The following is an 8,941-nucleotide window of genomic DNA, read 5'->3' as shown; positions in this document are numbered from 1 at the left end:
CTGGTTTAGACCTGGTTTAGACCTGGTTTAGACCTGGTTTAGACCTAGTTTACACCTGGTTTTAGACCTGGTTTAGACCTGGTTGGACCTGGGTTTAGACCTGGTTTAGACCTGGTTTAGACCTAATTTAGACCTGGTTTTAGATCTTGTTTAGACCTGGTTTAGACCTGATTTAGACCTGATTTAGACCTGGTTTAGACCTGGTTTAGACCTGGTTTTAGACCTGGTTTTAGACCTGGTTTAGACCTAGTTTAGACCTGGTTTAGACCTGGTTTACACCTGGTTTTAGACCTGGTTTAGACCTGGTTGGACCTGGGTTTAGACCTGGTTTAGACCTGGTTTAGACTTAATTTAGACCTGGTTTTAGATCTTGTTTAGACCTGGTTTAGACCTGATTTAGACCTGATTTAGACCTAGTTTAGACCTGGTTTAGACCTGGTTTAGACCTGGTTTTAGACCTGGTTTAGACCTGGTTTAGACCTGGTTTAGACCTGGTTTAGACCTTGGTTTTAGACCTGGTTTTTAGACCTGGTTTTAGACCTGTTTAGACCTGGTTTAGACCTGGTTTAGACCTGGTTTAGTTTAGACCTGGTTTTTAGACCTGGTTTAGACCTGGTTTAGACCTGGTTTAGACCTGGTTTAGACCTAGTTTAGACCTGGTTTTAGACCTGGTTTAGACCTGGTTTAGACCTGGTTTAGACCTGGTTGGACCTGGGTTTCGACCTGGTTTAGACCTGGTTGGACCTGGGTTTCGACCTGGTTTAGACCTGGTTTACCTGGTTTAGACCTGGTTTTAGACCTGGTTTAGACCTGGTTTAGACCTGGTTTTAGACCTGTTTAGACCTGGTTTAGACCTGGTTTAGACCTGGTTTAGACCTGGTTTAACCTAGTTTAGACCTGGTTTTTAGACCTGTTTAGACCTGGTTGGACCTGGGTTTAGTCCTGGTTTAGACCTGGTTTAGACCTAATTTAGACCTGGTTTAGGTCCTGGTTTAGACCTGGTTTTGTTTAGACCTTTTAGACCTGGTTTTAGATCTTGTTTAGACCTGGTTTAGTGTCTGGCAATGAGTGGAATTACTGAAAAAAAAAAAAAAAAAGGATATAGCCCAAAATGTGAAAACAGGAAAATAATCCATTTATTTCAACCAAGTAACTGTAATCCAATTACCACTCACTGAAACAGTAACTGTAACTGAATACAGTTACTCATAATTTGTACTCTGATTACATAACTCTGGTACATGTAATCTGTTACTCCCCAGCACTGCATGTAGTTGTGTGAAAGAGATACTAAAATTCCATGACTTTTCCAGGATTCCTATGACCGTGGGAACTGTGGGTTAGTGAACAGATTTGATTGAGGGGGCGTGTACTGTACCTCGCTTCTGACGGGTTCTTTGGTTTTGCACTCAGATTTTCAAATATGGGCCTGGTCGCAGATTAGTCGCTATAACTGCTGGCCTCGGTGAGCTTCATTTGCCACGGGTGACATCACACTTCCACTTCTGCTATACACTCTATGATCTGTGTTCTGCCCAAGCCAGGCTGGTGCCACCTAGTGCCTCTGCTCAATTTAATTTCTCTCAAGCGACTAGGTCAGGAATCAAAATACACTAGACGGTTTGCAAGAACCTCAGAAGTACCAAGAGAAGAGTCATGCATTCTGTGTCGGCAACGATTCCCGAGATCGAGGATTTAAAGCTGGAACAAAAAGAATGTTTGGTGAATTTTGTCAACGGGAAAGATGTTATTGCCCTTCTTCCTACTGGATTTGGCACATTTCATACATCACGACCAAATAGCAGAGATTGGTTAAATAAAAAAAAAAAAGTACTCGCCTACTGTCGAGCGAACGAATCTTAACGGTGCGAGGTCAGACAGTTTCCACGAAGCGAAACGAGTTTTGCCCATGCCCACTGAAGAAATATTACAAACTTTAATCCAGAATTCCAAAAATCAATAAAACTCTAAGAAGCCAAACCATGTGCAGTTTAAAATGTGGATTGTGTAACTTTTCTGGTGAAGGGTCCGTCAGATACTTTTCCTTCCCCATGGAGATGTTATTGCTTTGTCTGGAAGGTTTCACAGTATGACATTAAACCTTTCTGTCTTCATGGAGACCAAACCAGACCAAGTTACGGGTCAGATTTGTGGAGAGTGTTTGTTTTTCTAGGTATTTTTGAGCTATAAAACCAGCTGTACTTGAGTAAATGTAAGAGACGTTCCAGGCAAAGCAATGACATATCCATAAAAACAAGCAGGTGATGGACTGTCCACCAGAAAAGTTACACAACACAATTTTAATTCACTTTAAGTCCTCCTCTCTACACTCACAGACACACAGACAGACAGAGTGGGCTGCCGCTGCCCCGGCTCCTGGCTCGCGTGGTCCAGGTTTGTTCCAGGAGCACTTGGGGTCCAGCACACTTGGCTCTGTGTTTGGCCCTCTTGGCTTGGCCCTGTCTGGAAAGTGCCCCTGCGCTCTGCTTGGACAATGGACAGCGGCTTTAACGGCGGAGCGAAGAATAAAAGGCTACAGCGACTGGCCTCTTGAGTCAAACCTGTGGAGCAGCAAATCCAAGCACAGTGGGAAAAATAATACAGTGTTTGTGTAGCTAAAGAAAATGGCATGTATTCTGACTGTGAGCGGGTCCGCCTCTCCACAGCTCTGATCTTTCATTTGGCCTGATGGGGTCACGTGTTTGTGTTTGAGACAGATAGCCTTGGTTTTGCCAAATTATGGGATATTATACAGAAAGCATAAGTGTTGTCACAATGCTAAAACTTCAAACTTACCATATTTTTCAGACTATTGGCGCACTTAAAATCCTTAAATTTTCAGAAAAATCAACAGTGCGCCTTATGTATTAATTCTGGTCGTGCTTGCTGACCTCAAACCGATTTTATGTGGTACACGACGCTCAAAAATCTGTCAGAATGTTTTAGTACGACTTTGGTAAACTACCAAGCCGCACCGCTTGATGGATTGCCGGAGCGTTACTGTCGTCAGGAGCCTCGTTCGACAGAAGTTGAACCGCATCAGCGCACAAGGAGCGAGCTGTTTTTTGAGCACTCAGTTTATGCAAATGAGCCGTGAGGTTTAAAGTTTCATTTCTGTAAAACGGAAACAAATGTGGCAAAGCTGAATTAAACACATTATTACTCAATGGGTATTTGAGTCCTCCTTGTAGGAAATAAAAAAAAACAAACTGAAACGATCCACCCACATTCACCAAGACAGGGAGGCAATGCCGGGCGAATTACGTCCCGATTTGCCAATGGATCGTGGACACCTGGACTAAGGGATCAATCTCAAGTGTCGTCCGTTTGTTTCGCTTAATGCGCCTTGTAATCCTTATGTATGAAAATAAATGAGAGAATTCAACATTATTGATATTATGCCTTATAATCTGAAAAATACGGTAATTTTGATACCAAGGAATAGAATCAATACTTGATACTAGGGATGTGTAAAAATATCGGTATATTGTATTCTTTAATGTGATGATGCAGTATACCATGGGCTGCTGCATTGATATATCTCCAAGAGTATTTTTTTTTGTTATATTTTACTAAATTATTTTGTTATATCAACAGTTTTGTTGGTTGTTCAGAGGAAGGACAAATAGCTCACTTGACCTATAAAAGAATCGTTAATATCTCAAAAAATAAAGTGACAAAAATGAAACTTTTTGAAGCAGAAACGACTGACATAGTTTTTGTTTAGGTGTGCATGGGGGGGTCAACTTCACGGAGGTTAATTATTCACCACATTGACTCCACAAGTGCTTTTCACAACTTTTACAGACCGGAACGGAGTTTTACTATCAACAACTAGCATGCTAACAGCTCAACAGTTTTGCTTCTTGTTTTGCGGTTCATTAAAAATGCAGGAGAGCAACGCATTTTACTGAATCACATGAAAACATCGTGTACAGAACTAAATAGAAAAATTCACCTGAAAGCATAATTCATAATTCATGAATAACACTGGGTGACCATTAGCCCTGCAACATTATTAGCAATCAAATCAAAACCTGAATTTGAATGGTCTAAAAAGCAAAGCAGAAATCCTGTAATTTCAGTAATAATGTCCTGTCTACATCAAAATGCTCTCTTATTATGTAAAAAAAAAATGAGCCAAATGAAGCTGCTAGCCCCAGTTTAGTAGACGTGGGAGGTACTAAGTTATATTTACATGAGTAACTTTATTGCTGATTACGTCAAAACATTCTATATGCCAATAATATTTAAAACAGACAAGGGCAGCTAAGGCTAATACTGTTAAAATGCAGAATTTTGTTGTAATACAGTGAGTTCTGGAGTTGGAAATTAATCATGGAAATTAACAGATTCCACATTTGTGCATTTACCTTTAGGACATTTCATGGCAAAGTACGATGTTAGAAAAATCTGGCTCATCCAAAATTTTATAATCCTGGCACCTCTTCTGGTGAGTATTTACATCGTGGGGCTCCGGGGCTGTTTTTTGTACCCATATGTATTTTTTATTGTGTTCTCTTTTTTCACTACAGCCCTCTAAAAGTAATGAATTACTGTAATGCGTTACTTTTTGCTGTAATACAGGCTCGGGGTTCTCTCAAGGGCAGTACTAGAGCTCAAGACCTACTACAAGATTAGTCCTGATTCAGTCCTCGGTTCAGTCCTGGTTTAGACCTGGTTTAGACCTGGTTTAGTACTAGTTTAGTCCTGGTTTAGACCTGGTTCAGTCCTCGGTTTAGTACTGGTTTAGTCCTGGTTTAGACCTGGTTTAGTCCTGGTTTAGACCTGGTTTAGTCCTTGTTTAGACCTGGTTTAGACCTGGTTCAGTCCTCGGTTTTGTACTGGTTTAGTCCTGGTTTAGTCCTCGGTTCAGTCCTGGTTTAGTCCTGGTTTAGTCCTTGGTTCAGTCCTGGTTTAGTACTGGTTTAGTCCTGGTTTAGTCCTGGTTTAGACCTGGTTTAGTCCTGGTTTAGTCCTTGTTTAGACCTGGTTTAGATCTGGTTCAGTCCTTGGTTCAGTCCTGGTTTAGTACTGGTTTAGTCCTCGGTTCAGTCCTGGTTTAGTCCTTGGTTCAGTCCTGGTTTAGTCCTGGTTTAGTCCTGGTTTAGTCCTGGTTTAGTCCTGGTTTAGACCTGGTTTAGTCCTGGTTTAGACCTGGTTTAGTCCTGGATCAGTCCTCCTGGTCCCACGTGGCCAGTGATTTTAAATGCCACAGTGGTCCCAGCTTGGTCCAGATACAATCACTGTATATGTACCTGTGTCATCCCACTCCAGGTAGAGCCTGACCTGGAAACACCTACACAGTGTTAACACTAACACTCACGCAAAGACCGGTGGCAAGATAGAACCCGTTGTACTTTTCAGAGTACTTCTCTAGCAGCATACTTTTACTCTTACTTGAGTAATAGTTGTGCTTCCTCTTCCCATTGTGAGCAAGTCTACAAGTGACAAGAGCTTTATGTGGACAGTGATGATGATGATGATATAATTTGTGTCATTTTTGTGTCGGCTCTTCGAAAATACCAGATTTTGTGTTTTGTTTTAAGACTTAGACTTAGACAGACTTTATTGATCCACAAGGGAAATTACTTGGACTCAGTAGCTCACACATATATTACAATGACTTAAAGTGAAAAAAACAAACAAAATAAAACAAAACCCTTCTAAATAAGTAGCAAAAAAAAAAAAAATAGCAGAGACTGGTATCAATAAGACATAACTTATATAAATGTATGTACAGTAAGTAAAATACAAATACTGTACAATATACAATATACAGTATATCACAGTTATATACAAGAGGTCATAAGGAAACAGAGCAAAGATTATGTTTGTTATGTTTGTCCAGTTTTCTCGTGTCTCTTAGCCTGATTCATCAGCCCGTTTCCGTCTGCCCTCGTAGTGTTAGAATTCGCTCGACAGTAGGTGGGTATTTTTTATCATTTAACCAATTGCCGGTGTTTGGTTAAACCTGTAGGAAGAAGGACAATAACGTCTTTCCGCTTGATCAAATTCACCAAATATTTTCTTTGTTCCGGCTTTAAATCCTCTATCTCGGGAATCGTTGGCCAAAACAGAATGTATGGCTCTTTGTTGATTGGCTGGTGCTCGCAAACTCGCACTTACGGGGTTTTTGTGAACCATCTAACACAGGGGTGTCCAATACGTCAATTGCGATCTACCAGTCGATCGCCAAGGTCGTGTGGGTAGATCGCCGTGTCTCGTCTCGGACTCGCGTTTGGACTCGGTCTTGTCTCTTGCTCAAGGTCTGACACTCAGCAAGTGTGATCATATTTCATTACGGCCGCTGCTGTTGCAAAATAAACTTGTATTGTGGTGCAGGAGCGTGTGGGGCGTCTCAGTGCAGCCTGTGCGCTCATTTGAAACCCGCGGAGACTCTACGGCGCATCACAAACACACACGCTCCCTATGCACGGCTCGTCTGCAACAGCGTGTGCCCTCGTGTACCAGCGTGCATCACAGGGCAGGTTCAACTTCCTAAACATCCTACCTGTCCATCTGCCTCACGTCAGCACGCCGCCCCTCGCCTTTTCACGCTCTCGCTCCTTCCTGCGTACAGCGAACACAAGCCCCTCCCACAGTGCGGCTGATTAGAAGAGCAAGACCAAACGTGAAGCAAAAACGAGTCTAAATTTGTGTTCCAGTGTTGGCACAAAGCAGGTCTACAGCATAGAGCGGATCTACAGAACAGACCTACTGCCACATTTGGCTGAAGTTTGTCTAACAAAAGTGCACAAATGCATCTGTGTTTGTCACGATGTGCGTTTGGTTTGGTAAATGTGCAGAGGCTGGTAAATATCACTGCAAAACCAGAAAAGAATGCAACTCCAGTTTGGAACTTTAAAAAACAGGTTTAAAAATCTTCCTTCACTTTTTTCACAGTTTTGTGTAAAGTGCCAGAGGAAGTTCTCTTAAAGAAGAGGTTCTCAAACTGTGGGTGAGGGTCCAAAAAAGGGCACAGAGTGTTTCAGTGCAGTTTGCTTGGCTTTGTATTAGGTAGATCATTTTGACTTGGTCATTTTGTAAGTAGCTCACATGCTGAAAAAGTGTGAGCACCTCTGGTCTAACATATTCCAACTCCTGACCTAGTCTCTGGAGAGAAATGAAATTGAGCAGAGGCACTAGGTGGCACCAGCTGGGCTACGTGTTTCTCACTGTGACAAATGTCTCCAGCACATGACCGGTTTTACGGAACAGTTTGTTAATCCGCCCAAAGTCCCTTTGTCCAGTTGTTTTTAGATGTTACATCCTGATAGTTACTCTTACTTCAGCAGGCATTTTCCCCAATTTTTTTTTTTACACTTACTTGAGTATTTTCTTTGGACAACTTGTACTTTATTTTTGAAGCAATCTTACTTGTACAATTTTAACTACGCTACCCTTAAGAAATGTATACTATGTCTTGTATTCGTTTTTGCAGTTCGTATTTCACTTTTTCTCGGCGTTAATGCACCTGGACGAGGCAAAAACGAGCTGAAGTGAATACAGATAATGTGACAGATACATTATAAATCTTATCACAATGTGTGTGGAAAAAAATCCCCTTATGACCGAGAGATGAACTGAAAATATACACAGTCCTGCAGTGTAGAAGTCTACAGCCTACTTAAAAAGCCCATAGAAATAAGAAAAATGAATATTGCAATTGTGTCATTCAATTGTAATGAGTGTGGATTTAAAAAGCCATGTCCTCGACCTCACGATCTCTTTTTTATTTGATTTTACAGTCTTAAAAACATGAAAAAATATAAGTAACTTTTATAAACAGTTTGCAGTGGTCCAGAGTTATTTTATTATTACTTTTTTTTTTTTTTTATGAAGTTTACCAAATACCAACATCATCAGGATAGAAATAATAAAGACAAAACTACATTTAACTCATACAGGTCATGAAGACGTATCCGACTCACTAATGGAGACAGTATTTTCACAGTTCAGCTCCACACCCGCACCCACCCGGACCTGTTAACATCCCACCCGCACGTGCCCGAGATATTCAGGGTGAGCCCATTAGTCCGACAGTCCAACGGTCCAGGACCTAAACCAGGACTGAACCAGGACTGAACCAGGACTGAAGCTACGCCATGTCATTAGCAGATTATGAATATGTACACACTGCAAATCACAGAGCCAATCGCCAGGACTACACCAGGACTGGACCAGGTATAAACCAGGACTGAACCAGGTCTAAAGCAGGACTGAACCAGGACTGAGTCAGGACTGGACCAGGACTGAACCAGGACTAAAACCAGGACTAAACAAAGAGTATGACCAGGACTGAATCAGGACTAAATCAGGACTAGACGAAGACTGGACCAGGGCTGGACCAGGACTGAACCAGGACTGAATCAGGACTGGAACAGGATTAAACCAGCACTGAACCAGGACTAAAACCAGGACTGAATCAGGATTACACCAGGACTAAACCAGGACTGGACCAGGTCTAAACCAGGACAAAAACCAGAACTAAACCAGGAGTAAACCAGTACTAAACCAGGACTGAACCAGGACTGAACCAGGACTAAAACCAGGACTAAACAAAGAGTATGACCAGGACTGAACCAGGACTGGACCAGGACTACACTAGGACTACACCCGAACTGAACCAGGACTGAACCAGGACTGAATCAGGATTACACCAGCACTACACCAGGACTGGACCAGGACTACACTAGGACTACACCCGAACTGAACCAGGACTTAATCAGGACTACACCAGGACTACACCTGGACTGGACCAGGACTACACTAGGACTACACCCGAACTGAACCAGGACTTAATCAGGACTACACCAGGACTACACCTGGACTGGACCAGGACTACACTAGGACTACACCCGAACTGAACCAGGACTGAATCAGGACTACACCAGGACTACACCAGGACTGGACCAGGACTGGACCACGACTGAACCAG

This window comes from Boleophthalmus pectinirostris, unplaced genomic scaffold (genome assembly GCF_026225935.1).
Source record: "Boleophthalmus pectinirostris isolate CB_2022bp ecotype Guang Dong unplaced genomic scaffold, ASM2622593v1 HiC_scaffold_23, whole genome shotgun sequence".
Lineage (NCBI taxonomy): Eukaryota > Metazoa > Chordata > Actinopteri > Gobiiformes > Gobiidae > Boleophthalmus > Boleophthalmus pectinirostris.
The sequence above is the reverse complement of the archived record's forward strand: the minus strand, read 5'-3'. Positions refer to the sequence as shown.